The sequence below is a fragment of the Manis javanica genome, chromosome 15 (genome assembly GCF_040802235.1).
Source record: "Manis javanica isolate MJ-LG chromosome 15, MJ_LKY, whole genome shotgun sequence".
NCBI classification, from domain to species: Eukaryota; Metazoa; Chordata; class Mammalia; order Pholidota; family Manidae; genus Manis; species Manis javanica.
Window position 1 is genome coordinate 78659447 of NC_133170.1, and position 21772 is coordinate 78681218.

The 21772-nt window shown below is 48.0% G+C and overlaps 1 protein-coding gene and 1 pseudogene across 4 annotated transcripts in view; one reads left to right on the top strand and one right to left on the bottom strand.

Moving 5' to 3' along the window:
• KIAA1671 (KIAA1671 ortholog) overlaps positions 1 to 21772 on the top strand; it is a 187487-nt gene that overhangs the window by 24715 nt on the left and 141000 nt on the right. The window lies entirely within an intron of this gene.
• Positions 18645 to 20335, bottom strand: LOC108388489 (epsilon-sarcoglycan-like; annotated as a pseudogene).

The window sequence follows — 21772 nt, forward strand, 5'->3', positions numbered from 1 at the left end:
AAGTGGGGTGGGTGATCTTGTTGATATTCCCGGGCCACGGGCCTCTCCGCTTTTGGCTTTTGGTTCCTACATGGGATGTGCGTCACCTGCGTGGGTGTGCTCTCCTCAGAGCAGACCCAGACACAGCGATTCGAGTGTGAGTAGTGTGGGAGGTGGTCCCAGCCTCTCAGTGTGTTCCTAAGCCGGTTACCTTGGTGGGCAACAGGGGCTCAGCCCCACTGGGGACCTCTGGGGCCTGTGTTGAACATGCGCCTGTGTACATCGGTTAGGATGTACTTAAGAACATTTGCAAGGATCTTTGTTGCCCTGTGTGGGAAAAGGAGCTTGGCTATTTTTTTGGATCCGTTATTCAGCATCAGGCCCCCCGGGTGGGGAGCTGGGGTATTTACACACCGGTTCCCCTGGATCCCTGGCTGGGGACTGCTGCCTGGGGTGTTGACTCCCGGCTACCTGTGGCCCATCTTGCACCCAGGTCCCGAGGGTGGGGGAAAGCCCTTGGGCAGAGATTGTAGCGCTTTGGGAAACTTTTGGAACATGCAGAGTTTTGGATGGGACACTGAAAGTACCCACTGCCCTGGGATTTTGTGTCTTGTCCAAGACCTACCTCAAGATGTCTCCTCTGTGGGATGCCTTCCCCACTTGCCCTCTGGCAGCATCTGGTCCTCCTTCCGCTGGCCTCCCACAGGTACACCTCCCAGCCTAGAGCTTCAGGGCTCGATGCTGTAATTCTCCTTGTCTGGATCGGGCCCATGCCAAGTTCACTTCTGTGTGCAAGGGCTGCGAGAGGTGGAGGAGCAGGCCAGGGGCCAGTGGCTGTAGTTCTGGGGCTGAGTGCTGGGGAGGCTGTGCGTTCAGACCCCCTCAGCTCCTAAACCCATGCTTCTCACCCCAGGATGGTCCCTGGCACCCCTCTCGGAGTTCTTCAAGAATACCCGTGCCTGGGCTCCACCTGCAGAAATCCTGATTTAATCCAGCACTGCACCTCGCTTTAAATACGGAAGCAGTCCTTCTGGCTTTGAACGGTGGAGGCCTCTGTAATTGGTTTCCTGTGGCTGCTGGCACAGATTGCCCCAAACCTGGTGGCTTAAAACAGCAGAATTTTATTCTCTCGAGTCCTGGAGGTCAGAAGTCTGAAAGCTGTTGCATTGAGCAGAAACCAAAGTGTTGGCTACTTCCAGAGGTCCTAGGGCCGAGCCCACTCCCTTGCCTTCTCCAGCTTCTAGAAGCTGCCGCAGTCCAGAGTCCCTTCCTGCATCTTGAAAGCTAACAGCTTTGCATCTCAGTTCTCTCTGCTGAGTTGTTGTACATTTTTTTCCTGTAAGCATATCTTCCTCTGCTTCTCTCTTAGGACACATGTAATCACATTTAGCTCCCACCTGGATAATCCATCCTATCCTCCCATCTCAAGATCTTTAATTTAAGTACCTCTGCCAAGAGCCTTTTTCCATGTGTGGTAAGAAGGATCCTGCTTTCAGGAATTATGGTCTGAATATTTTGGGGAGCCATTATTCAGCGGCATGCTCTTGGTCCTGAGAATAGGTCTTCCGATCCCCTAGCCTCTGCAGGCATTTCCTGACAGCTTGTCTTACAGTCTTTGCAAGGCTGAGCTCATTGTTTCTGCTTTACAAGTGGGGAAACTGAGGCATGGGGTGGGGGGGTTGATTTTTGGAAGCTGAGCCTGGATGTGAGCCTGACCTTGCAGCCTCTGGGCTCCCAGTGATGTTTACCTTCTCTCTACTTGCCCTGGGGAGGAGGGCGATGTGTGGCACGTAGAGGTGGGCAGCTCTTGCTGCCCTGCCCAGCTCCATCTGCAGGTCAGGGGACTGTGAGACTCTTGTCCTGGCCCCAGCCCTGAAACCGGAAGTGTGCTTGTCATTTTTAGGGCATCTCTGTTCTGACCCTCCTCAGAGGGAAGGATTTCCATTTCTGCTCCTTAGGATCCTTTAGGAAGAAAGTCACTTCAAAGTAGTTCTTCAGAAATAGGCTTGGGGTGATTTACGGCATCTGAGAATTGCAGCTGGGCATCAGGCCTGAGGATAGGGAAGGAAAGAGAAAAGACCAGAGCCAGGTACTGTGGGGGACCTTCCATGTCCATCTGGGCTCGGCATCATTACCCCTGTTTCACAGGTGAGGAAACTGAGGCTTGAAGGGGAGAATTGACTTGTGCAAGGTCATGCAGCTAGCACTTGGGGCCACCATTTGAACCCAGGTCTCTGATTCCTTGCACTTTGAGCTGGTGTTGAATTAGGAGGCCCAGCACGCTCACTGCTTCTGCATGATGGGAGTTTTGAATTGATCTTTTTTAGAGTCCTTTTTGTTCTGATTTCCCCTGGCTTCCTGGTGGTGGTGGTGATGGGAGGTGGACCACGTTCTTCCCACCCTCGTGCTCAGTCCTCGAGCAAGCCCTGTCATCTGTATCTAAGCTCCATTGTCTCTCCATCTGCGCTGTCATCCATCAGGTTCAGGTCACCCCTGTCCATCACCTGGGAGGTAGAAGCCCCTCACTGGCTCCTGGCCTCCATTCTTGCCCTTTGCCAGCTATGCTGTGAGCTTCCGGACCAGTCACAGCCTGTTAAAGTCCTGCAGTGACTGCCTGTCCCACCTGGCAGCGACCCCATTCTCCTCCCTGCAGAGGCTCTGCCTGACTCGGCTCCCACTACCCCAGCAGATTCCCTTTTCTCCCCTAGCCTTGCCTCCCGCGCCTTCTTCCTGGAATGCTCTTTCTCCAGCTGTTTCCATAGTAGGCTCCTCTTCATTCAGGTCTCAGCTCACATGTCACCTCCTCAGAGTTCCCCCCATCACTGCCAGCCTAGAGTTGCTCCCCCAACCCCTGCCTCTCATCACATTACCCTGGTTTGCTGCTTTCATAGCTCTGGATGACTTCGAACTGGCCTTCTTTCATTTACTTAAAGCTCTGCCTTCCAGAGCAAAGAACCCATCAGTTTCCTTTGTGGCTGTATCCCCAGTGCTTGGAGCAGTGCTGGCACATAGTAGGTGCTTAATTTATGCACATTTGTTGAGTGAATAGCCCTGGTGTGGAGGTCCAGGTTCAAGTGTGGACCTCGTCCCAGCTTCCGGGATGTCCCTGGGCAACTCACATCCTCTCTTGTACCTTAGTCTTTTTGCTGGTGTAACGAGGGGGCTTGGGATACATGGTCTTTAAGATGGAAGATTCTGGGCTCCCAGGCTCAGGAATTCAGGGCTGGTCAGGGCTCTGCGGGGACACACTGGCCCCAGGCAGGAGTGTGGGAGGAGGGCTGACCCTGAGCCACAGGAAAGGGAGTGTCAAGGGAGTGTCTCCGGGTGGGGAAGAAACTATTTGGGATGAGTTCCCAAGGCTTAGCAAGAGTTCAGGAGCCCCCTCCCCACGCCCCCCATGAGAAAACACTCCCCCTTGTCTTAGCTGCAGCGCTGGTGCCGGCAGGGTGTGCTGGGTGAACATCCATCCGCCAGGGACCTCGGCCAACTCGGCTTTTGTTTCTTTTGAGATTTGAACAAAAAAAGATCTGTCCTTGTAAAAACACAGCTTTAGAAACCTCATTGGGGTTTCAGGATCTGAGCAGAAGATGGCAAGGAGCTTTTCTCACTCTCTGTTAAGCATTCAACGTTTTTTGCTTGATAAAATATTAAAAATGCCACATAGCAGGAAGAAGAAATATCATCCAGAAGCCCGTCACCACTGGACAAGTGCTGTGAAATTTTTGTTGGGATGCATTTGTTTTACATATAGATGGAAATTTTGTTTTACAACTTTTTTCTTTAAACCCCGGATGTACACAGCTTTGCAGCTTCCTTTTTTATTTCTCCTCACTTAACATCACACCATTAGCTAATTTTCTTTGATCACCAGTGTTTGTAAACTTCATTTGGGGCAAGTGCATAAGTTGTCAAAGAATAGAAAGAATACTATTGTCTGTTTAACCAATCCCCAGTCATTGTACATTTAGATTGTTTCCTGTTTCTTAGCCCATCTCTCCAGGCTCATGTACCTGGTGCCCTCTGGCCTTGAGGTGCTGTGTACTTTTGGTTCCCCCCATGGATCTCCTGCCTCAGGACATTTACACAAGCTGTTCCTAGTGTCTCTTCCTGTGTTGATCATCCTGATGTGCTGCTTTTAGTCTGAACACATTTGTAGTGAAATCTTTCTTAGGTTTCTCTGAGTGCTGCCTGGCTCCCCCTACCCCTAACTGATGACTGCCTGAGGGCAGGGGTATTACCTGCCTGCATACTGTGTGCACACATGCACACATGTGTGCTGGAGGTGTGCACAAACCAGCAGCAGCCCTGGGGCATGGTAGTGGGCTTGAGTTATAAGACTGTTGGCCCCCACCCAGCCCCAGTGCTCACAGGCCATGTCTGGAGTCACCAGGCATGGTGCAGCGGGCACAGCCGGTGCCCTGGCCTTGCCCTCGTAGGGTGATGTCATGGCCCTGTGTGCCCCAGCCGTGGACTCCTGGGTTATTCTGGATGCCAGGTCTTCCCTCCTCATCTGTGAGAAGGGCCCAGGGCTCGGTGGGTGTGCCTGCCCCTGTGCTAAGGGAAGCTGAGGCTCAGAACACACAGGCAGAGTCACAAGCCAGGACCACAGGCCTTCCCTTGCCATCTGCCGTGCCGCCTTGCTGCAGGGCTGGTCCAGGCAGCCCCTGTCACATACGCTGGCCTTGGGGACCCAGCCCTCCATATTTTTCGGATTGCCCCTCTCTTCATTCCTTCCAGTGCTGGGGAATGGTTCAGCCTTTTGACCTCTAGAATTTGACAGGATGAGTGACCTTGGACAAGGCAGTTAGTCTCCTTAAGCTGGTTTCCTCCTTTCTCAAATGGGGAAAAAAATAATACCTATAGTTTTAGGGCACTTGACAGGAGTCAAGGCGCTGATCTCTGTCCAGAGTTTGAGAGCTGGGGAAGCGCGTGGCAGCCTCTGTGGTTGGGGCTGTTATTTGCACCGGTGGGTGCTGTCGGGACCCAGGTTTGCCTCAGCCACTTGCCTCTGGCCCCTCTCCTCCCGCTCCCTGCTTGGCCTGCCGCAGAACGTCCGCGTTTTCCGATGTGGGTCTGGCAGACCCCTCCTCTTCTGTAAGCGCGCTGGGATGTGATTCATGCCTCTTGGGCTGAGTGACTGACCGCACCCACACTAATCTCTGAGAGGTTTTCTCTGGGGCTTAGGGATGTTACCATCTGGGGTGAGGGTTGGGGCTGGACCTTGGACCTTGAAGCAGCTGAGGGTGGACCCTAAGGATCTGGGTTCTTTAATGATGCCTGTGTGTGGCTCTGCCAGGGGACAGGAGACTTTACTTGCAAGGTTTCTGTCATAGCTGCAGGCTCTGGACTTTTAGTAGGGATCAGGGTCTCAGATTGAAGGACACACCTACTGTGTGCTGCTACAAAGTCTTGTGTTCGTGATTACTGCCTTGGTTAAGCATCGTATGTCTCCTCTGTGACGCTCGAGTTGGCCCATCTCGCTCACAGCTGTATCCTGGCTCCAAGTAACAGTGCCTGGCACATAGTAGGAGAGCAGTAAAAATGGCGTCAATAGATAAACAGTGCCAAGTGCTTTTACATTTATGTTCTTAGCAAATCTTTCAGCTGCTTTTGTAAGTAGGTGGGATTATCAACCCATTTGTCAGGGGAGGAAATGAGGCTAAGGAAGATAAGAAACTTTCCCAAGCTCATAAGGCAGGATTTGAATTCAAGCGTGTGCAGAGAACCCCTATCTGAAGCTCTCTTTCTGGCTCAGATGCTCGCTTGCCAGGTGCTGATCTCCAAGTGGCTCGTACTGGCTCCCCCTCTCCTGACCCTGAAGCCAGCAGTTCTCACCTGGATGCACAGGATGGAGGATGCTGATGGGTGAGATGCCCGCCCCGAGCGCAGGGGCCTCAGCGAGGCTCCTGGCAGGCAGGCAGTAACTCCACCCTTTCCCACTCCGGAAAGCAGATCAGAATGCAGGGGAGGCAGGGAGAAGGTGATTCTGTGAGAGCCCCAGATGCACCTTTACAGTGTGCTTAGAGCCTTACAAGATTTTCCTATTTCCAGACTCAGCCTTGCCACTTTCTTCTACTCTCTTCTAGCCACGCTACAGAAACTTGTGTACTTCAAATGCTCTGAGCTCTGACTCATGGTCTTCTCTTGGCTGTCTCCCTCTGATCCTTTTGGCCATGCAGCTGAAACATCACCTCCTCCAGGAAGCCTTCCTTGATCACCCAAACCATGTGGCCCAATCACAGACCCTGTTGATTTCACCTAACCTTGTCACATGCTGCCGTTTTTGTCCTGGTGCACTGGCTTATCCGTTCCCTGTCTTTTGCCTTCCCTGACTCTAAGCTTTCTAAACAGGGACCCCGACTTTTGAGTTCATCGACACTACCCCATCACCACATGAGGTCAGGCCATAGTGAGCCAATACATCTTTTGAGTAAGTTGGTAAAGAGCAACTTTTAAAACATCAGCCAGTGCCAACGGTGGAACCTCACATAATCTTGGTAGTCAGTAGGTTGCGGCCCCATTTCACAATATGTCTCCCCATTGTGTCACCACACCCTAGGGGAAAATGGGTGTTCTGAACAGGATCATCTCTTGTGACTCAGTGATTCTAGGAAAGAAGGGTGCCTTAGGTTGGGCTTCCCCGAAGGAGAGGCAGAGCCTGAATCAGGGGAGCAAGGGCAGCCGGCTTATTTGGGTGGTGGTCGCCATTAGGGTGTGTAGTGAGAGGCGACCTCCGAGAGCACCGGGGCCCAAGTGCCGGGGCCCTCGGGTAGCTGCAGAGCATGCCTCTGCATCGTCACACCTGCGGAGAGGATTTGGGTGGGGACTGCATCTGCTGCTTCAGGGCAGGCTCTTCTGGGGTGGCTGACACGCCCAGGGTGGGGAGCGCTGGCGAGGGCGTGTCTGGCTCCAGCGAGCAGAGGGCGTCTGGGGAAGGTGGACCAGAGCGCGCGCTCTGAGGCTGCGGTGAGGGACAGGCTTCCTGCCTGAAGTCTGCTGCTTTCTGCAAAGTTGCCACTTTGGGTACAAGGATCTCTGAATCCAGAGAGGTCACTTTCTTGGGTTGGCCTTCTGAGGAGGAATTTTATAGTAAGTAGAGCTCCAGTACACTGAGCACCTACTGTATACACTATCATGCCTCTTTGCTTCCTTGTGTTGAGTTAGACGCTGGACAAAGCCTGGCCCTGCTCTTCCCTGCACGTGTGCAGAAGCCGAGTAAATGGTCTGATCTGCCGGCTCCCACCTTAACCCAGTCTCTACATCACTAATAATAATAATGTTGATGAGGACAATAATTGACAGCCAAAGACATTGTGCCGAGCACTTCACATATGTGATCTCGTTTAACTGTCACATGAACACATGAAGTATATACCCTTGGTTCCATTTTATTGATGAGGAAGCCAAGGCCCAGAGAGGTGGAGTGACCCCGACTTTGAGTTCATCGGCACTGCCCCATCACCACATGGGGTCAGGCCATAGTGAGCCAATACATCCTTTGAGTAAATTTGGTAAAGAGCAACTTTTAAAACAGCTTACACAGCTCGTAGAGGTTAAGGTGGGATCTAACACCCAACTGGCTGACTCTGGAAGTCCCCTCTCTGAAGAGTCAGACAGAGGGACACAAACAGGGCGAGGAGACCTGGGGCTCCTGGCTGCCAGTCTTGTGTGCTAGCCCCAAACACCATGTCCTCGGAGGTCATAATAGCTGGTGATTACACTGAGCAAATGTAGGGTCTGGGAAAACTGAGCAGGTGGTGGTCTCCAAATTTAGGAGACTGTATAGTGTTTTCTATAACCTGGCCGGTGAAGTTGCCTTCAGGGAGGGGCTCACAATGACTCAGCGGGGAACTGACCCCTGTCCGCCCTGGGGGCTGTTCTGCGAGCTGCTGATGAGGCAGGGTGGTTCAGTGGAGGGGCCTCTCTAGACTCAGAGGGGCGGTTTAGAGCTTCATTGCTGGCAACTGAAAAGCAAGGATGCTTTTGATGGGGTCCTTCTGTGTATCTTTTAGAGATTACAGTAAAGGACACCCGGAGCGGAGGGTGCAGCCACCCCAGCACGCAGGTACACACCTTGTGGATACCACCTCCCCTTGCACCTGGGCTCCTGGCATGTCCTGGGTTATTAATAGCTTGGGGTCGTTCATTTTACACTTATATCCGGGAGTCAGAGCCTGCTCCTGGACTCCAGGCAGGTAGTCCAGAGGCTTGGTTTCTGTCCGCGGTAGGGTTCCTGAGAAGCTTGGATGTGTGTGCTGGGGAAGAGATAGGGATGCACTGGCAGGAATCGGGGATAGAGGCCCGCGGAAGGTGGCAGAGCAGGGGATGTGGTCTCGGCTGTGTTAGCTTTTGTGTGATTCCTCAGGGGTCTCTCGAGCTGCAGAACAAGTCCTGCCTTGAGGCAAGGGTAAGCAGCCTTTTGTGTCCCTTATAAGTCAGTCATTGGCTATGGATGCCCTGGTTTGTGGGGGTTTTCCAGGAAGAGTTGGGGATCTTGGGCCAGCCTGTTGGAAGACAGCTGCCCTGGAAAAGGGTGTGCCTGGGAACTGTGAGCCGACCTCTCTGGTAGTAGGTGGGGGCAGGGTGCAGACCAGGAGAGGGGAATCTGGTTGTGGGGGAGGGTGCAACAATGTCTACTGAAGATTCTATGCTGGATTTGTCTCTAATTGGCTGTGTGACATTAGGTAAGCCACTTACCCTCTCTGGGTCCCAATTTTACCTTCTGTGCACCGAGGGGGTTGTACAGAATCACTATTGACCCTATCCCATTCTTATCTACCCTCGAGTGACTCATTTTCTCATTCAAACATCCTTTGTTTTAGCAGTTTTATATTATGTGCCTACTATGTGCCAGGTACCTTGCTAGGCTCTGGCTTTACAACAGGGAACAAAACAGGAAGGGTCTCAGCCCTCAGGGAGCAAGGCAGACAAGTAAACAGATTTAAAACAGTGGGGTCATATCACAAAGAAGCAGAGAGTTGTGGGAAACAGAGCTTACCTGGGGTGGGGGCGGCAATCTGGGAAGGCTTCCTGAAGGAGGAGGCATCTAATCAGGGAGCTGTTGCTGCATTAGTGCATGTGAGTATCCACATCGCTCAGGAAAAAGAGAAGGTGATTGGCAAATCCCTGCAGGTCTCCTTCCCATCTGAAGGTGGGATTCTTACAGTTTCCAACTTCTCGCATGTCAGAGCAAAATGAGGTCTCCAGAATGGGTAAGTTGGGAGCCAGGAGAAAAGGGAGAGGATTCGGCCAGAGATGAGGTTCTGGGGGTGGCAAGGGGCAGATCATGAAGGGCTATAGAGGGGGTGTGTCTTTATTTCAGGAGTACCCGGATGCTACTGGAAATATTAGGTTTGTTTTCTTAGGCATAGCTTATGTACAGTAAAGTACACAAACCTTATGTATAATCTGACTACCTGGTGACATGTGTACACAGCATGTAAATACCACCCATATCAATTTATAGAACATTTCTAGGTCCCCAGAAAGCTTTCCTGGACCTCTCCTAATCACTAATCCCCAAAGGTCATTGCTTCAGCCACTGCAGGGTAGTTTGCCCATCTCTTGAACTTCATGTAAATGCAGTAGTATGATGCTTATTTTGTTCGCCATAATGCCTGTGATATTTATGCATGTTTTTGTGTGTCATGGTAGTCTGGTGGTTTTCCTTTGCTGTTTGATATCCTATCCTATGAACATGCCACAATTTATTTATCCAGTCCACTACTGCTGGACAGTTAGGTGGTTTCCAGGCTATTATGCATTAAGCTGCTATGAGCACCTGTGTACAAGCCTTTTGTGGACCTGAGCACTCGTTTCTGTTGGGTACACACCTCGCGGTGGAATTGCTGGGTCGTGGGTTAGGTGTAGATTGGCTTTAGTACGTTCTGCCAAACAGTTTCACAAAGTATGTCGACTGAACACCAGTTCCACATCTACATCATTGTTAGCACTTGGTAATGTCAGCCTCTGTAATTTTGGCCATTATGGTAGATGTGGAGTAGTATCTAATTGTGATTTTAATTTGTGTTTTCCGGATGACCAGTGAAGTTCAGCATCTTTTCATGTGTTTATTAATGCTTTAGAGATTTTTTTCTGTGTGTGTGTGTGTGTGTGTGTACAGTGCCCATTCAAATCTTTTGTTTTTAAAAGCAAATAAACTAACCAGATTTCAGATCATCTTTTTCTTATTAATTTGGAGTTCTTTATATATTCTGGATAGAGTCCTTTGTGAAGTGTGTATATATATATATAAAATTAATATTCCATATGTTATAAATTATATTTAAATATAATGTAGGTAAAATACTATATATTATATAATTTATATATATATTTTTTATTCCAGTCTGTGCCCTGCTTTTTCACTATCTTAAGGTGTCATCTGATCAACGGAGTTTTACTTAAGGGCATTTATCCCATATTTTCTTCTAGAAGCTTTCTTTCTACCTCACTGAGACATTTTTTTGTTCTGTAAAATGGGGATAAAATCCCACCTGCCTCAGAGGTTACTGAATAAAATGAATTTTTGCCCGTGAAGTGTTTTACATTCCATAAATAGACACCACTTTGTTCTTATTCTTACTATGTAAAATTTAGGATGAAATGTTTAGATTGGCCTTTTGGAAAAGTCAGGCCTGTTGCAGTGTGGGGGAGGCCGGGGAGGACACTGGTGGGGTCCTCCAGGCCCAGAGGGTGGTGGTCTGGTCTGCGGGGAGGAGGACGGCCCCAGGGAGTGGATGGAGAGGAGTGCGGGGTGTGGAGAGACATGCAAGAGGCAGATGAAACAGGATTGGATGCGGGATCTTTTAGAATCCTTCGGAGCACTTCCTATTTTCAAAAATGCTAACTCATGAATTCCTGGATGAGGCCATCTTGCCAGGCCTTTTTAGCCTTTTTCCCAATCCAGGCAAGGCTTGAACGGCTGTTTTCGCACAGGATGCCTACAGCTGAGAGAACCTGATAGAGTCCTTGGGCCAAAGCAATTTCTACATCATATAAATAAATCTATATTTGTATATGTCATATAAATATATGTCACAAAATATGCAGTACATATAAGTAAATAAAATATATGATACAAATACGTATAATACATATAGTAATATATATGATTATGTCATGAATCAGGAGCTCCAAGTGCTACTTGTAGCTCTGACTGGCTGTGTCCTGCCTCTGGGTTGGGAAAATCCTCCCCACTGGCCCACGTACACCTGGGATCACCTCTTTCCCATTGTCCTGCCCTAAAAACCATGCAGGGCTTGTCTTATTTCTGCACTTAGCATTTGTCATGGAGCTGCTGAGGTTTAATTATCCAGGAAGAAAACCACTTAGGAGTTTCTTCCCATCGCAGCGAGGGAGTGCTTAGCCATTTGGTTGTCACCTTGACCTGAGGGGTGGGGCTGCTCCTGGTTACCATTAATAACTGCTGAGCAGGCTCCGAGATGCCCAGCATCCACAGGGTCTTCTGGTTGGGCTCCCCCAGCAGCAGGCCTTGAGGCAAGGATTGAGCATGCGTGGTTCTTTGGGGAGGTGACCCCAGGAGGCACTGTTGGGCGAGTGTGGAGGTGAGACAGGGAAAGCAAGGAGCTAGCACTGGGTGTGTTGTCATGACAGTGCAGAATGTCTAAATCAAATTTTTCCCCCACGGAGGGAGGGAGGTGGGGTACTGATACACCCCTGCCCTCTGTCTTTGGTTGAGGGCTGCCCTGGGGACATTGACTCACTGATGCCTCTGGCATGTGCTGCCTGCTAACCGAGTGTGCTTCCCCAGCCAGAAACCAAGCCCTCCCCAGAGAATCATAGGCATCGTCAGTAGGCAGCCTTCTGCACCCAGGGTGAGTGCTGAAGATGCCAGGCGGGGCACTGAAGGTGTCTCCTTGGAAAAGACTTAGATGCTATGACAGTCAGAATTTCAGTCTGTTTCACTTTGTGCTTTCACCTTTTTTAAACATTTATTTTTAAATATGTATACAATAAAATGCACCAATCTCAGTATACAGGTTGAGTTTCGACACACGTGTATATACTCATGTAACCGTCACCCAGATGAAGATAGCAAACATTCTCACTTAGCACTTTTTGAATTTTTTTCTATTACAAATATATTCGTCTTATCAGAAGGCAGCACAGCAAAGGAATCAAGAGGTAGGGCTTCATGGTCTTTGTGTCTCTGGACCTCAGTTTCCTCATCTGTCAAATGGGGATAAAATGGTACTTGTTGCAGAGGTTGTTGGGAAAAATGAGTTTGTGAAATGTGTCATGTGGAAACTGGCTACATATTCAATGAATAGAAACTACTTTGTTGTTTCTCTTATGATATGAAACTTAGGAATTATTACTAAGCAAAAAGATGAAAATCACCTGTAATGTAACCTCTGTGAACATTACCCACATATTCTTCTATCCGTATATATGATTATTTGTGTCCATCCATATGTATCTATCTAAAACAAGAAATGGGGTCTTAATGGTCCATACTGTACCTAAACATCTTAAATTGTAACTTTTACGTATTTGTTTGGATAAAAGATTGAAAATTTAGACAGTGAGAGCTCTTTTCCCACTTACCTCCCTCCATCCACCCCATTCCCTGGGTTCCTGCCCTGGAGGAATGAATTTTAAACTTATTTTTAATCGTACTTTTCCTTTGAAACCCTTTGTAACTGCCTTTAGCTTAAAGTGAAAAAGATTTGATTGTGACAACTTATTATATGTTGCTCAGTGAATACTAAGAGAGTTCCTTGTAAGTGGCAAAGGCTACCTTAGATGTTGAACTACATTACCCTAATGTATGTGTGTCATAATTCTGGCCCTGGAGGTGGACATTTTCTTAGCACCCTGTATGCTGATTAATAAAGATGACCGGTTTGCAGGCCGAGGGGTCAGTGCTTGATCACTGGAACGTGTCACACCCTTCAGTCTGAGCCACAAATGCTCTGTGCCCATGAATGACTTCCCTCTCTGGAGCCTGCAGTAAGCAGAACCTCCCATTAACTGAGGCCTTTCCTCTGCTTGCCGGTGGTGCACCCTGCCTTTAGGACAAAGGGACAAAGAGGTCAAAGTAAACTGTTCTCAGCAATGCCAAAGGTCAGGAATCCTTCCAACAGGTGGGTAATTTGTGGGTTAGTTAAATGAGGGTGGGGAGGGGACAGTCAGCCCATGGCCCATGCCTTCCTGTGTTGACAAGAAGGAAGGTAGAAGACCCGGGCGTTGAGTGCCAGCCGGCCCCTTCCTGCCTGTGTGACTCTCGTTCCCTGAGCCTCAGTTTATACATCTGTATACAGGGATTGGGCAGTTCTGTCCAATAGAACTTCCTGTACTGCCCTCACGAGCCTGTTGAGCACTTGAAATAGGGCCAGTACAACTGGGACACTTAGTTCAAAATTATATTTAATTTTAATGAATTGACATTTATACTTTAGTAGCATATGGAAAGCGTGGTACCAGAACCTGCTGGCAGGATTTGATGCTGTTAAAGGCGCTGACAAGCGGGAATGGAGGAATGGGGGATCAAGGTCTTTGGTGACCCTGGGGGCAAACCCAAGAGCTTCACAGAGGCCTGAGCTTTGGGTTTATTCTGGTGGTGGTCAGCTCCATGCCGCCTCCTTCAGGAAGCCTCCCTTCCTTTCTCCCAGGCAAGTGAAGCTCGGTATGAGTTTCCCACGGCTGCTAGGCTGACACTGGGCCCACACAGATAACCCTGGATCACCTTCCCTTCTCAAGAACCTTCACTTGGTCACATCTGCAAAGTCCCTTTCGCTGCTAAGGTCACAGAGCCCCAGGTTTGGGGGCTTAGGACCAGGACATTTTTGGGAGCATTATTCTATCACCTATGAGCTTTTTCTCGTGGGCCTCAGTGTCTTCTCAGTGCTGTGGTCACTGTCTGTAGCCACGTGCCTCACTAGACTGAGCTTCAAGAACAGGCACGTTGTACCCCCAAACTTGCCTGAAAATCTGCTCTGAGCTGGGATGGCCATGTGCCGGGCAGTGGGGGTGAGTGACAAAATGGCAAAGCCCATGTGCTCTGGACACAGACAGCCTGAGTGGAATGCCAGGTCTGCTAACCTACTAAGTGATTGACCTCAGTAAATCACTTTGCCTTTTGGAACCTCCGTTTACCTATCTGTAAAATGGGGATAATAATACCATCAACCCCAGGAGGTCCCTGAAGGGAAATTAACAGAGATTACCCATAGAGCCCTCGGCCCGGGGCCCGGCACACGGGTGGCACCTCTTCACACAGCCACTGTTGACACTGCAGGGATTAACGGGGTGGGATGGGAGTGAACAGCCTGAGTACAAATGCTGGCTGCACCCCTTGGGCAGATTGCTGAACCTCCCAGGCTTTGTTGCCTTCGTCCTTTGGGTGGGCCTCATCATGGGACCCCCCTCAGAGGGTGGAATAAATGGGAATATTCATTTAATGTACCATCTGGCTCATATTCAGAGCTCAGTGTTAGTGATTTGATGACAGAATAATTGACACCAGGCTTTCCCAGGGCCTGACACTGATAGTTTGGAGGCAAAACAATGGCATAAACTTGAACAACTCACTGGGGGCTCTTTCTGGTGGTCGGGCAGGGGTATTTCTTGAGCTACATGGAAGCCCAGGTTTCGTGAGGGGTGGGGCCTCTCTGTCAAGCCCCGAGGCCGGCAGCGCCGGGCCCTGATGGGTTTACAGGGGTGCTGGGAAGTCGGTCCAGGAGGAGGAGGAGTCAGCCCGCCGCCTGAAGGGCACGGGAGGCCCAGCTCTCTTCCTGGGAAAACCTGGTGTATTGCCATGGGCAGTGCACAGGTGGGAATGGCTGGTGGCGGGTGGGGCGGGTGCTGTGCCGCAGCCAGCGATGGCCCCGAGACTGTTTATGTGCCTGGGACCCGGGTGCAGGCTTGGCCATCCTCTCAGGCTTTTTTTGCACCCTGGTTTCGGGGTTACTGTTTGGGCACATTTTTTGGCACTTTCTCTGTTATTAATAGGCTTGTCTAGAAGACAGGCTGGTATTGGCTCTTAGGCCAGCTTTGCGAACAGTATCCACATAGCCAGTTACCCTTCCTTCCCCTCTCCCAGCTGTGACACCGGGATTCAGTTTGAGAAAGAGGGTAAGGGCAGGTTCCCTGAGTCACCGTCTCTCCCAGATTCCTTTGTGAGAGAACTCTTCCTTTAGGGCTTGAAGAATTTAGATCCCTCTCTTCCCCCCACAAATCCAACCTACCCATAAATACCTCCAGGCTTCATATTCTGTTTGTTTGCTCATTTATTTGTCATGTATATGCAGAAACCTACTATGTGCCAACTCTACCCATAGGTATCCCTTCTTTAATCCTCAGAATCCTTTGAGGTCGTATCATTCAACTTAATTTACTCAAGAAGAAACTGAACTTTCAGAGGTGTAGTGGGGTTGTCAAAGGCACCACAACCACTATGTTTTATTTAGAAGACACTTAACCAATTTTCACTAAAATCAGTGTCTGGTAGGAATGCTTTTCCTTGCAATGTAATAGAAACTCTTAACTAACAATGGCTTAAGCAGTACATTATTTTTTACATAACAACAAAAAGATCATGAGGAAAGTGGTTCATAGTTAGTGCAGTGGCTCAGCCATGTTATCAAGGTCTTTTCATGTCAGTATCCTGAAAGTATTGCTTGTAATCTCATGGTCTCAAGGTGGTTGCCCTGGCTCCAGGCATCACATCTTTGTTCCAGGTAGGAGGAAGGGAATCATGACAAGCTCCATCTGTCTGTTTTATGATCTGCCTGTTTTAATAGCAAAACAAAAACTTCCATAGAAGTCTTCCAGCCATTTCTTCTTATGTCTCTTTGGTGAGAAATGGATCATGTGGCTGCTCTTAGTTGCAAGGAAGTCCAGGGAAGCTAGTCTCTGGCTTATTAGCCATAAGGGAAGCTGCCTGAGAGCGTGTATCTGCCCTATTTGTCTCCAATATTATATACTTTCCATTTTACTGGTGATTTCCAGCCTTGTGGGCTTTTGCTATAGTCTTATAAGCCCTGTACCATTATTTTATTTTAAAACTTAATTAATTTTATTAAAATAAATTAAAACCTTTATTTTTTAATTTTTAAAATTAAACTTTTTTCAAAGTTAAATACATTTTTAAAAAGCTTTATGGAAAACCTCTCGTAAATAGTAAACCAGTGTCACTTGTCTGAAAAAGAATATGACAGTAAAATTAAATAGAATGAAAATAAAATCATGTTTAAAAATCTGCTGTAGCTATTGGTCTGAGCTTGGGGTGGTTTTTCTTGATTAAATTGGGAGATTGGCAGATAACGGAGATGTAGGTGTTAAAGGCATAGTAGCAGCAGAGATGATCTCAGGGACTTCATGAGAAAGCTCCCCTGAGATTAGGAAGGAAATAGCTTCCACACAATGTCATTCACAGCAGCTTCACACTGCACCTGGATATCAAAGCAACCTAAGTGTTACCTAAAACCATCTTCTGTCCCACGTGGACTGCCTCCCACCATCTGGGGAACCTAGCACTATCCTATTCTGCCTTTCCTGTTTTAGGCATCAAATAGGTCCCAGAAAGGAAAACTCAGAATGGAAAGATTTATGTCTTGGGTGGGGTGGGGGCTGTAAATCTTGCAAGGGGGAGAACCTCAGGATTATCTGTGATACAAGGGTTAAGATCAGGTAAATTGCCAAAGAGGGTTGGAAGTCACCTTGGCCTGGGAAATCAGAAAGGGCTTCCTGGAAGAGGCATCCATTAAACTGCTTTACAAAGGATGGGGTTGATTTGGGCAAATGGAAATTGTGCTGTGGGTAAAAGGATGTCCATGGAGAAGGAATAAACAACAAAAAAAGACATTTAAGTCAAGGGATCCATTTGGGATTCTGGGAGTGTAGGCAGGGCCTGCAGTATAGACCAGGTTGGTTAGTTTTGGTGGGTCCTTGTGTACCTTGTCCAAGACAATGAACTGTGGGAACCATTTAGTTTAGAGCTGGGAAGTGACATGATCACACCTTCCTAGGGCTTGAGCTTTGCACGTAAGGCAGCTCTTGGGCCAGAATAAGCTAATTTCTCTAGAAATCTCTTTGTGCTTGGAGGGAATTTTTTTTTTTCTGAAATGCAATATGCAGTTCTCAGCCTCCCTGAAGAGAGAGCATGTTGTGCTCGCATTTTTCTGAGTCTAGCATTGTGCTCTGCCTTGTGTTTGTTTGAGCTTTGGGGTTGACTTTTCTCTGCCGTGAACTTCAGGTCCAGGGCTGGGCCTTCCTTCCTGCTCCCTCTCCCAAAGCCAGGCCGGAATCAGCCTCTGGGCCAGGCCCAGGCCCATCTCTCTGTGTGAGCTGTTCTATTGTCCTTGTAAACTTTACAGTCAAGTTTGTGACGACCGGGCCATAACTGAGAGCCAGTAAAGCTCTCAGCGAGGGCAGGGCTAGCCAGGCGCCTTAGTTTATTGCCATTAGATGACTTGATTGGGTTTGCCCCAGAGGAGAGGTCGAGAACCCTGACCTTCTAAGCTTTGAATTAAGTCAGCATGGGATGTTTTCCCCTCAGGTAGAAAGGTTCATTCTACATTATATCAAAAGCTCTAAAAAAGGATACACCCTTTGTACCAGCCAGCTTACTTCTAGGTTAACATTTATCTTGGGAAAATAATTGCCTGGGGGTGTCTGCTGCAGTGTTGGTTGGAATGGTCAGTGATTGGAAATGACCTAATGGTCCACTGGAATCCAGCAGTGGAGATGGGTTCTCTAATGGTGGGATAGCCATATAATGGAATACTACAAAAGCATTGGAAACAACTTACAGACTGTACAGCTAGGGACGTGCAAAATATTTATGATGTATTTTGAAATTAAAAAAGCAAGTTCCAAAATAGTGTGCGTGGCCCGATTCCATTTTAGTTTTGACAGAAAGTTCCCATTTACATTCAAAATGCCCATGTTGATGTACATCAGAAACATTTTTCTCCCCGTTTCTCTAAATTTTTTTGTAGTCACCACGTGGAGCACCGGAAGAGATCTCAAGGGTGGACCAGCTAGAATAATGTCAAACTTTGTCACATCCTCCCCTATTCTCCACAAACTCTTTCTTTATAGGGCCCAATAGTAAATACTTTAGGCTTTCTGGGCCATATGGCCTCTGCAACTACTCTCTTCTGTCTTCATCTTTAGAAGAAGCCATAGATAGTATGTAAATAAATGGGAGTAGCTGTGCTCCAATAAAACTTTATTTACAAAAACAGGCAGTGGGGCAGGATGTGGCCTCCAGACTGTATAATTTGCCCATCCCTGATCTCAAGAGAAACAAACAAAAAAAGCAGCGTGATTAATGGTTACAATGAGCTTAGCCAGTCCAGAAATAGCACAAACAGTCCAGAAGGAACAGGCCGATGAAAATTGAAAAGGCGGATGTTCACGTAGAGGCATAAAGACAAGTTGTAACGTTCTTTCTCTAGCTCAGCAGTTCCATCTGGACAAGGGGTGTCGGGGTGAAGCAGTTTGCATTATGTTTCAGCATGGCTAAAGTGCAAATTAGCATATTAAAGGCTCTGGAGAGTCTTGTTGGAAGGATACTAGTTCACCACTGTTGAACCCAGTGTCCTCCAAACCCTTTTAATAAACCACAGAACCCTTTTTGTGGTATAAATCTGGTGTTCCAGGGGAAGTTTGGGAAAAGCCCCCTCAAACTGTTCCTCTGTTTCCCAGAGTCTGGAATGTCAAATGTGCTGAACTCTTATCTTTTGAACTTGAAATTGTACAGAAGTCAAGACAATCCTTGACTTCTTTTTTTCATTAATAATTTTTTATTTTAAAGATCACTTTTTATTGTGACACATATAAAGTCATCAGTGTTTTACACATTGTCAAAAATGCCTAAGTACAAAAAAAATACATTAGTAAGATTAAAGTTATACGTATTATTTGGTATATACTTAATACTGTCTACATGCACACCATAGGCCAGAAAAGCTCGTGCATTATTGGAAGAGGGAAGAAATAAGATACAACTGCCGTGCTGTGTGATTACAAGTTCATTGCTTCAGTCAGTTTCCTTTCTTCAGGAATACCATTTACCCGTAGTCTGCTGCTGGGGGAATCTGAGTCTGATGTGGGAAGCCCTGCTGCGTTTGTGTCAATGGTTTACTAGTGCTCCCATAATTGTCTGCATGTAGGGGAGGCATGATTTCCCTGGTAACAGGGTGAAACACAGGAAGCATTGACGGGCCAGGCTATCTCTCTGTTCTTGGACACGTCACAGAATTCTTTGGTAGATTTCTGAATAGCACTATGATGGACCGGTTGGATGTCTGGCGTTTGCATGTTTCTCTTTTCCACTCCTTCCCATCGGCAGCACATGATATAAGCAAGTATTAGAAAAAGGACCAGTGCCACCGCCTAAGGCGCATCCAGTGTCATTAGGAAATCCGTGTAATAGTCTCTGCTTTTCAAATCAGAAGGGGATTTGTATTCTCCACCATCAGGCAAAATCCCCTCTCCACGAATCACTTCCTGATAGGTGGACACTTGCTTTGTTTTCTCAATCAGAGAAATTTTGCACCAGTCTATGTAGAATTGAGTACGGAACTTGTCACGTGTTATTACAGGCTCCGTTTCTTGACTGCATCTCAATTGATTCTGTGGATTTTCAACCTCTCATAAACAAGAAGAGAATGGGACATCGGCACCAACCATGACTTGAACCTGGGGAGCGGAACCCTGCCACCCCTGCCTTGGGGTTACGTGATGTTCATGGCGTTGAGTCACTTTGGTGGCCACACATGTTTCACTGCTCCAAGAAGTCCCCAAGAACCTCACTGGCCAACATTTCTTCTACATTCCTATTTTTAATGAAGAATTCTGCTTGATATGGTAATGGGAAGTCTGATTTTGATGAAAAAGGGTATGCATATCTTAATGAAGTCCTCTGCTGACATTATATTAATTATCAAGTTATGCCATCCAGTTTCAAAGGTACACCTACTTTGGGCAGTTATCTCAATAACTGTTGGTTTCCCCACATTTTCAGTCGTTGGAGACCCATATAGGACTCCATCACTATATGGTGTCCTCTGGATATATCCAAGCCATCCAGGTCGGTCTGGATAAGCCATTAAACTTGTATTAAATGTTATGGAATCATTACTGATCTCAGCAGGTTTTGGGTAAGGTAGAAATTCCCTCTTAAAACACTGTCTTTCTAAAGCATGAACAAAGAGGACACCAGCAGATGGGTATACATTCCAATCAGAGTGCACCTTCCAGAAAATAGTGTACATTGTCAGCAAGAAGGAGCCAGTGGTCACGGGGCTCCTCCCGCATGTCCCCCGACCCTGTCCCGTCCAAGCACAAGGGTCTCCCAGCTCCCCCACCGGGGCAGTTGCATTCTTGGCCTGGCTAGGCCGGCCAGCCTCGATTCTCCCCTCCCCTCCCTTTGTTCTCTCCTCCCAGCCCGGCCAGTTCAGCATTTGCATCCTGCACCTCCTCCTTAATCCCGTCCTCCCTTGGCCCCAGTGCAGCGCGGCCATCGCCCCAGCCCCCACACCCCAGACCCCGCCTGCCCCGCAACCTTCCACCCCAATTCTTGACTTTTTAATTAAGACAGTTCTTACAGAAATAATGTACACTCAGTAGGAAACTTACCTCTTGTTGCTTCTGTCAACAGGGGAGTAAGAATTTTATTTAGTCCCTCAACAATCCTTTAGTGAACACCAGTTGCTAGAAGAAATCCTGGGGGGCCTGGAGATTTAGAATCTGTGTGTCAGAATCCAGAGAGATGGACTCCATGAGGGATGAGCCAAGCGCAGGGAGGAATGGATAATGTAGACTTTGGGTTGGAGATTCGGAATTGCAGAATCTTTAAAATAAGAGAATTTAGCGAGCCCTTATTTCACCTGTGGGGAAACTGAGGCCCAGAACAAGGAAGGGACTTTCCTGAGTTCTCATCGCAAGTTAGCAGAGGCGCTGAGACAGAGGCTAGGGTGAGGGACAGAATGTGGGATTCCGTCTTTATGAAATACCCAGGAATGGCCGATTCACAGAAATAGAAAGTAGAGTAGCGACCGCCAGAGGCCAGGGTTGGGGAACGGGGACAGCGGTGGAATGGGTCCGGGGTTTCCTTGGGGGCGGTGAGAATGTTTTGGAACTAGATGGTGGTGGTTGTGCAATATTGTGCATGTACTAAATGCCACTGCATCACATGCTCTGAAATGGTTGAAATGGTGAATTTTATGTTATGTGACTTCTACCACAGTTAAAAAAAAAAGTAGGATGGAAGAATAATTTATTGTCCAAACCTGGACACTTTTGAGATTGAAAGGGATATGCTGCAGTTAAACCAGAATGTGTGGTCACCTTGGCTAAAGCCACCCCGTTCTGACTCTCAGGCTAGTGTTTTGTACTCTCTGATGTGACTGACTCCAATTAACAGGAGTGCATGATTTTTAGAAAGTTTTGCCTCTCAGACTTTCGACCAAGGTAGCTCCACATTATGCCACAAAGGGTAAGTGAGCAGGCTCATGTAGTATGACTGCTTCTCCTGTGTACCCTTGGGCCTTTGCACATGCCATTTCTTCTGCTGACACTGACCTCCTCCTCTGCTTGGCTGACTCTACTTAGTCTCAGTTGAGATGTCCCCTCCTACAGGAAGGCATCCCTGATTCCTCCTCATTTTTGGGCTTTCACAGCCTCACTTTCTGTCTCCATCAGGGTATCCCCCTAATTTTTATGGTATATCGTTTCCTCCTTTTCTAGTAGACTGTGTCACTTATTGCTATCAGCAGTGGGGTCTCCTTTTCTTCCCACTGCATTCCCAGTGGTGGGG